At 44.4% G+C, this 8049-nt stretch overlaps 1 long non-coding RNA gene across 1 annotated transcript in view; it reads left to right on the top strand.

Annotated features, from left to right (window-relative positions):
• Window positions 1-263: 263 nt before the first annotated feature.
• Window positions 264-8049, top strand: part of LOC130585889 (uncharacterized) — a 38176-nt gene continuing 30390 nt past the window's right edge. The window contains exons 1-2 of the long non-coding RNA XR_008966640.1: window positions 264-610; window positions 3853-3899. This is a non-coding gene — a long non-coding RNA (uncharacterized LOC130585889). The remainder of the gene's footprint in view (window positions 611-3852; window positions 3900-8049) is intronic.

Here is an 8049-nt window from a genome sequence, read left to right on the forward strand (position 1 = left end):
GGGCAACTTGGGCAGAATTCGGGTTCTGGTCGCTGTTTTTTGGGCTCAGGTTTTAATTCAGGATTTAGGCCAGGTCTGAACCTGCTGCCAGTTCTTTGTTGTCCCTATAATCCGAGTTCTGGCACCAAGTGAGAGCTTCAGCACTGTTAGAAGGTGCTAATAATGAACCAGACACAATTTTAATTTGATTTAAATCCATTTTCTCCCATGTAGCTGAGTGTTGGTGGCAGATTGAGGGAGAAGAAACAAATCCTGTGGAAAACAGATTTGTTTTCTGAGGTTTTCCTCAATTCTCCTGTAATTCCTGTGTTGTGCTTACCTTGATTCCAAGCAGAGGAAGGTTTCAGGATCATGGATATCCAAAGAAGAAGAAAAGAAGGAAAATATTCCCTTTGAGGCAACTCCCAGCACGTGCACAGAGCTGGGCTCTCCAGCAATCAGTAGCTGAGGAAAATCTGGATTTCATTTCTAATTCCACCACGAATTTCCCTCTTTTCCAGGGTCTGCCAGTGCTGCTGAAAACCCTTTTGAGAACCACACCAAAAAGTGACCACCCCAAATCCAGCTGCTCCTTCCCACTGCCCAGAGCCCGAGGAGGAGCTGAGCAGAGGTGAGATGCTCCAACCAGTGCGGAGGGATGAGCTTTTGTTGGGAACTGAACTGATCATTCACATAATTAATAACGGATAATTAATTAACACTCTGATTTTTTGTGCAATATTTGTGCCGTGCTGTATCAAACAAATCCATTGCTGCTGCGTGGTTGTAAAACCAACTGAAAAAAAACAATTTTTCACTTGAACTGGATCATCTTTAAGTATCCTTCCAACCCCAATCCATCCTTTGATTCCATTAAATTCCTGGGTGCAAAAATCCATATTAAGTGGAAAACAGACTCAAGTTTCACCGAGATCATTAAAAACTCTATTTTATTTCATTTCCCACCCACCACCCTGCTCAGAAACCTGGATTTATTTTTGAAGTCCCTAATTAAGGATGGGAATTTGGTGCCAGGCAGATGCTGTCATTTCTCCCAGCCCTTCCAGCCAAAACCCAAGCACATTTTGGTCCCTTGGGCTCTGAGGATGGGTTTGAGCATCATYTCACTCCTGGGACCTGCGCTGTCCAAGTTTAATCCCAAAATTCCTGGAAGAACCCCCTGAAAACAGCAGGAATTGCTGCAGGATTTGGGCAGAAAGCACATGTTAGGACAGGCTGGGGATTTGCTTTAATCCCCTCTGGTTCTGTTTTGGATTTGCTGCGTTCCTATTTGCTAAATCACTTTTCTTTTCCACCYTGTGCCCCYRTGGAGGAGGAGGAGGGAGATTTTGGAAGGGGGGAGATTTTGGAAGGTGAAACTCAGTCCAGAGCAGTGCCACCAATTCCTGCAGGGGTTTTGAACTCAGCTCTGCCCCTTTTCCAACACTGAACCTCTCCTTGGATTCCTCACAGAAATCCCCGGGTTTGAAAGGGTGAGGGAGTTGGGATTTAGGGGCTGGGATTCAGGGAGCCTAAATAGCGCCAAAAAATTGCCAAAGAATTGCCAAAAATTGCCAAAAATGGCCAAAAATTGCCAAAAATTGCCAAAAATCAGGAGAGCAAGGGCATCCTTGAGTTGGATGGAGCTCTGAACAGCCTGGATGGAGGAAGCTGTCGCTGCCCATGGAACTGGAGGAGCTTTAAGGTCCAACTTCCAACTCATCCTGGGATTTTATTGATTGATTTATTATTTTTGCTTGATTTGTTATTATTTTTTAAAACTATTTTTCATTTCTTCCCGACATTAAAAAATATTCTAAGGGTCTTGTTTCTCTTCTGCCACACGTTTTGGTGTGGTTTAGCAGGATTTCCTGGAGGGAGAATCTCCAAACCTGTCACAGAGCAAAGCCTCATTTATGGAGGAGTAAACAATTCTCACTTCTCCTTTTTGGTTTAACTTTTTTTTTTCCTTTCCCCTTGAGCCGAAATTTGGGAAAGTCATTTCCTGTCACCTGGTGAGGCTTGGAACAAGCAGGGAAAAAACCCCTCTGGTGTCTGCTCATTCCTTGGGTGCACCACAGCACCCACAGCTCCTCTCACCACTCCCAGAGAAAGTTTGTGTATGTCCTAAAATAATTCCATGCTTCTGGCCCACAAATATTCCTGTTTGGTCAGCCTTATATAGAGTAATTACTGTGTGACACAGCACCGCAGCTGGGCTGGGCTTATTTTGGGCCAGGAGATATAAAAAGCTGTTTGTGGGGAAAAAAAAAAATAAATAAATAAGGTGCCTGTGTTTGTTGATGTGTCATCCTAAACAAATGAGAGCAGGGACTTGTTAATTTGCTTTTCTAAAAATTATTTTGTTTTAAGAGTTGTTTGTGAGAGCCTTGGTTTGGTACCAAAGGCACCCAGCCTGGTTAAATTAGACTTGTCTCCAGTCACCAAAATTCAAATTATTCTAGGGTGCTGTGGTGATATTTATAGGGTGGCACAAACCCAAGAAAAGGGGTCAAAGCTCAACTGTGGCAAGTTCATTTTCCTGAGCAGGTGATGGGTGGGAAGAAACACCTTGAGGGAAAGGTCCATCCTCCAAATCCTCRGATTTCCGAGCAGGCAGCTCATTCCCACAGCTCTGCGTGGTGTCAGTCGTGTTTTTTCAAGCCCAACATCAAAATCCCTTCTAATTTTAATACCTTTGATATTTATATGCACGGATTTGATATTTTTCTCATATATGGACATATAGGAATGCAGCCAGAGGAAGGGAGAACAGGACCATGAACAAACATTTGTCACTGCTCAGCTGCCCCCAAATGCAGGTGCCTCTGTGGGAAACAAGTTGGGAAAGCTKTTTGTGGGGAAATCGGGATGTGATATCCCCTTTTACAGTTTCCCATGCTGGGATGGTCGTCTCACTTCAAAAATTCCCATCCTACCCAATTTCATGAACAATTCCCGTATTTTTAGTCATCCTAGGAAAGAATGTTGTCTGCTGGGATGGGCAGAGTCCATGGATGGGCAGATCCACTGGCTCTGGAGCAGGAATTGGGGTTTTGGTGTCTTTTTTGTGCCGTTTTTTTTGTGCCTCAGCACTGTTCTGAGCTGGTTTTAACAGCAGAACGGGACCTGTAACCCTGAGTTACCTTGGCCAGAGCTATTTCAAGATGGAATTGAAGTTTGGAGAGCTTTTGGGACCGGAGGAATGGAGCAGTTATGAGAAATATTCCTGTGGTTTGGCTTTGTTGAGGAATTCTCCTGAATTTTCCTGAGGAATTGTGTCGATGGGATGGGGCTGGGAAGCAAACCAGGAGCTGGGATCAAATCCCTTCACTGGGATCAAATCCCATCACTGGGATCAAATCCCTTCACTGGGATCAAATCCATTCACTGAGGAGAGACACAGCCCTGGGGTGATTTTTCCTGGAAAAAATTCTAAAATGCGCACGGAAAACAATTCCTCATAATAAAAAAACAAGACAGATGAGGTTTCAATGGCGTTTGAGGCGAGGCAGATCTGAGAAGGAATATATTGGAAATTTTGTATGTTAAACTGGGAATTTGGAAGCAGAATGGAATCTGGGAATGGAATTCTGTTGGCCCAAGAATGGCTCGCAGATTTCTTGGCTCCTTGCCCTCCATTAGGCAGGTTGGGACTGGAATCCTGGAATCCTGAAATCCTGGAATTCTGGAATCCAGAGGCTGATCCATCCCGATCAGCAGGATTGCCTTGGGGAAACAGAGCTATGGRCACAATTTTCCCTCTGCTGGGTTTGGGGTTTCCTGTTAGGTATTCATCAAATCAGATGGGTGTTGTCAATATCCATCATTTTATTCCTTATATTCATATTTCTCTTCTTGCTCTTATTCCAGGGGCTCCATCCCAGCTCTGACTTCTGTTGGGTATTTCCACATTCCTGGTAAGAATCTGATTTTTTTTTCCAGCTTCAGCCAATCTGTCCATGTTGGGGTCTGGGAAGTCACAGGAAGGAGAAAAATTTGAGGTCAGGCTGTCAGGGATGGAATCTTTTCCATTCTAGAATTACTCAGCAAGAGCTTTCATTTTATTTAGAAAATGAAATGAATTTTCTTTATTTCATTTTATTGATCCRAGAAGCTCTGCCCCTTGAGCAGCTCCAACAGCTTTAACTCATGCTAGAATTCCTTACCAGAATTCATTTTTATATCACCTTGGTTTTTCCTTCATTTCACGCTTCTCTTAAAGTAAAGAGAGGAAAATTTGGAGATGAAATTTAGGAAAAATCAGTTTAACTTTCCTTCCAGCCCGTGAATTCTCTTCCACAGAGCTCTGCACCAGTTTGAGCCCACAACTGGGAGGAATCAGAGCACGGACACCTCGATGTTGCGTAAGCTCCTAAAGGGAGCAGATTTTTGTTTTGAGATTTTTTTGGGTTTGACGCGTTTGTCCRAAGTCGGGGCCGTTTTTGGGAGCTSGGAACATTCTTGCTGTTCTGCCTCAGGATGAAACTCAGATCACAGCAACTGGGGAGAGATCCCAAAATATTTGAGGCTGTTTAAGTGACTGTAGACCTAATTCAGAGTTCTTTGCTGAGCGAGGCCAAGCAGGGATTTGAACCTGATTTTTATGCGCGCTCTTTTCTTCTCTCTCCTCCTTTCAACTCCAAGTTCCATCTTATATTAAAGAAACCATCCCCGTGGATTTCGCAAAAATGGATTTATTCAGGTCAGACATTTTTTAGGTTTTTTTTTTTTTTTTTTTTTTTTTTTTTTTTTTTTTTTTTTTTTTTTAAACTGACCTGGTGTTTTATGTCTGGCCACCCCCACCCCTGAAACAAATAAATAGATTTAGCAGTGGAAACTTCCAGAGGAAATTTTATTTTATTTTCCAGCCTCTTTCTCTGGCCTGCTGCTCCCAAAATATGGTTTTTTTCAGACTGAACCAGCCAAACATTTCCTATGTTCATAAGTGATTGGATTCCTAAGTCTATGCTAAATTGAATTTAGTGCTGTCTAAATGTTGATGCTTCATTGATGCCCAGTGTCAATCCCAGCCTGCTTGGCTGGAATATAAATTCATATTTATATAAATTCCATTCCCAGAGGAAATTTCCCTGTTTTGGTTAATAATTGGGATTATTTTACAACAGTTTGGGTTYGAACTTTGCCCAAGTGAGTGATGTAAAGGACAGAGAGCAAGGGGAATGCCCAGGCTGGGRAGATGTGGTGTTTTGGGGACAATGTCCATGGCAGGGATGGCTCTGCTGGGTTCATTGACCTTTGCTGTCCTGGACAGAAAAGGAAACTCCAGTTTTTGCTGCTGGGTCCGGATGCTGAGTCACCTGTGTGGGGAAGGCAAACAGCCACAGGGCCGGTGTTTCACTGCGTGCCTGGGGCTGTCATCAGCTGCTCTGGGGCCGCTGTGGAGTCACTCACCCCTCTCYTGATCTCCATCATCACTGAGTAATTCCCTTGTCCCAGTTCCTTCCAAAACCAGGGGCAATATTTGGGTGTTTGGTGTTGGTGTTTCATTGATGCCCAGTGTCAATTCCAGCCTGTTTTGCTGGGACATAAATTTATCTTTATATAAATCTATATTCCAGAAAAACTCTATATAAATTTAAATAAAATATAAAAAAAATTATAAATTCTAGTTATATAATAGATTTTATAGACATTTATATTTTGTATAAATATATAAATATAAACAAATATATGAATATAAATAAATATATGAATATCAATCTATTTTATAAAAATATATAAATATATATAAAAATATACATATACATTTTATATAAATGTATATATATTTGTTTAGGGAACATAAATAAAAATAGATTTATTTTTATTTAATATGAATAGAAATTTATATAAAATACAGTAATTTATGTAGAAATTTGTATAGAAATAGATTTGTTTATATTTAGTATTTATTTATATAATTCACTGGAAGCCAGTTCCAGCTCCTCTGTGCCTTCTCCCAAATCCTGACCCGCTCTGGGGTGGAACCGATGAGTTGTCCCAGTGCTGCTGGGTTTCATTGCCCAATCCCAGGATTTCCCTGGGGGAAGGAACCACTGCTCCCGAATTTCTGCATCACTGCCTATCCCCAGCCATCCCAGTTCAGCCAGGGAAGCTGTTCCCACACTCTCTGCCTGCTCCAGAAAGCTTCCCGGTGCCTTCAGACCGAGAAACTTCCTAAAATCCCACTGGGCAGTGCATTGCTTATGGCGTGTTTGGGGTATTTCCACTTCTTCCCAGCAATCACCGAGATGGGAACCCCAGTTGAGGCTACCAGAAGGATTTTTCTCTAATCAGGCAGGATTCTGCTGGTGTTTGGGTCATGCTGCTCCCTCCTGCCATCCATGCTGAGCTGGGCGCGTTGCCGCTGCTGGGGATGCGGAGACGCAGGCGGACGGGGCTGGAATGCAAATGCGGCCCTGCAYGGCCACGTTCCCTCTCGCAGACGATCGATTCCGTGGCTGGCTGGCTCTTCCCTGTTAATCGGCCACGGGCAGGAGGCAGCAGGGTGAGGAGGAGGAGGAGAGGAGGAGGAAAACCTGTCAGGATGGTTTGATGCGGCTGCCGAGCCAATGGGAGGAGTGAGCCGTGGATTGGGCTCGGCTGAGCGGGGTTTGGGGGGGTTTTTAGCAACAGCAGAGAGCAGCTCTGTCCCCTCCCAGCCCYGCCACCAGGCTGGAAAGTTCCCARMCGTGGCCCTTAATGCGTTTGTCTCGCTCACGCCAAGTTCCAACGTGATCTGGGTGACTTTGCTGCTCTATCCCTCTGCCCATGGCCCTTGGGGAAGGGTGGAAGGGGATCTTGGCTTTATCTCTCCCCCTCAAACCAACCAGTTAGCTCAAGGTAGAGAGATCACTGCTTGACTCGGTGCTGGGTGAGCCCCGAGGACAAAAGGGAGTTTGTTGTTCCGTCTTTGGGGTTGGTGTTCTCTCTTTGGGATTGAGGTTCTCTCTTTGGGGTTGGTGTTCTCTGTTTGGGGTTGGTGTTCTCTCTTTGGGGCTGTTTTTCTCTCTTCGGGGCTGTTGTTCTCTCTTTGGGGTTGGTGTTCTCTCTTTGGGGTTGGTGTTCTGTCTTTGGGGTTGGTGTTCTCTCTTTGGGGTTGGTGTCTTGCTCTTGACCCCTTTCCAGGGCTGGCTGGGGTTCAAGCAGCCAATCCCTCGTGCCAGTGGACAGCTCCCATCTCCCATCTTTTTGGGGAGTCCTGATACAAATCCAGGTGATTTTTTTTACCCTTCCAAATSCAGGTCATTTTGGGTGTGGAGGAAAATCTCCTTCAGTGAAACCTCCCGAGGCACCATCCTGCCCTGCCTCCTCTGTGCCTCTCTGCCTCTGCCCTGCTCCATCCATCACCGCTTTAMCCAACCCCAAAATGGAAAAGGCATTCCAAAACGCCTTTCCAAAATTTGGAAATTCCACCCGAAATTCTTCCAAACCTTGTGAACATTTATCACACTTCCATCACCCTGACCTTCGCCATCCTCCTCTCACCTGTGCCATCCCAGGATTTCCCTTCTGGCGGATTTGTCCCCAGACTGGTGGGGACAATGACCGTGGGGACAGGGGGCTGGTGGCCTTGGGAGGGTGGCCGGTGATGTCTGGGTCAGGGAGTCTTTAATGCAGTGTCAGGGAATTCAGGCAGCTGTCATCGCTTCCTAATTAAAAATAGCTGAGCCTCGCTGGCGTTCCTGGGCTGTGCGTGGCTCATTTGTCATCCTGTCCCCTGCTCCGCAGCACAGCCCCCAAACACCTCGAGGAGCAGGAGGGTGGAAATTCCTGCAGGTGAGGAGGGCAGGGAGCAGAGAATCTGTGCCACGAGCTGCTCCGTGGGTCAGGAGTCGAGCAGAGTGCAAAGGGGATGAGGACACAGAAAAAAATGCATTTATTTTGTATTTATTTATATATATATGAACATATTTTATATGTATTTATATATATAAATCCATTCTCTATTTATAGATATAAATCCATTCTCTATTTATTCATCTTTATAAACCCATTATATATTTATGTATACTTATAAACCCATTTAATACTTATTTATATATTTAAACCAATTCTATATTTATT

This window comes from Malurus melanocephalus, unplaced genomic scaffold (genome assembly GCF_030028575.1).
Source record: "Malurus melanocephalus ecotype Western Australia unplaced genomic scaffold, MMel_1.1 scaffold_993, whole genome shotgun sequence".
NCBI classification, from domain to species: domain Eukaryota; kingdom Metazoa; phylum Chordata; class Aves; order Passeriformes; family Maluridae; genus Malurus; species Malurus melanocephalus.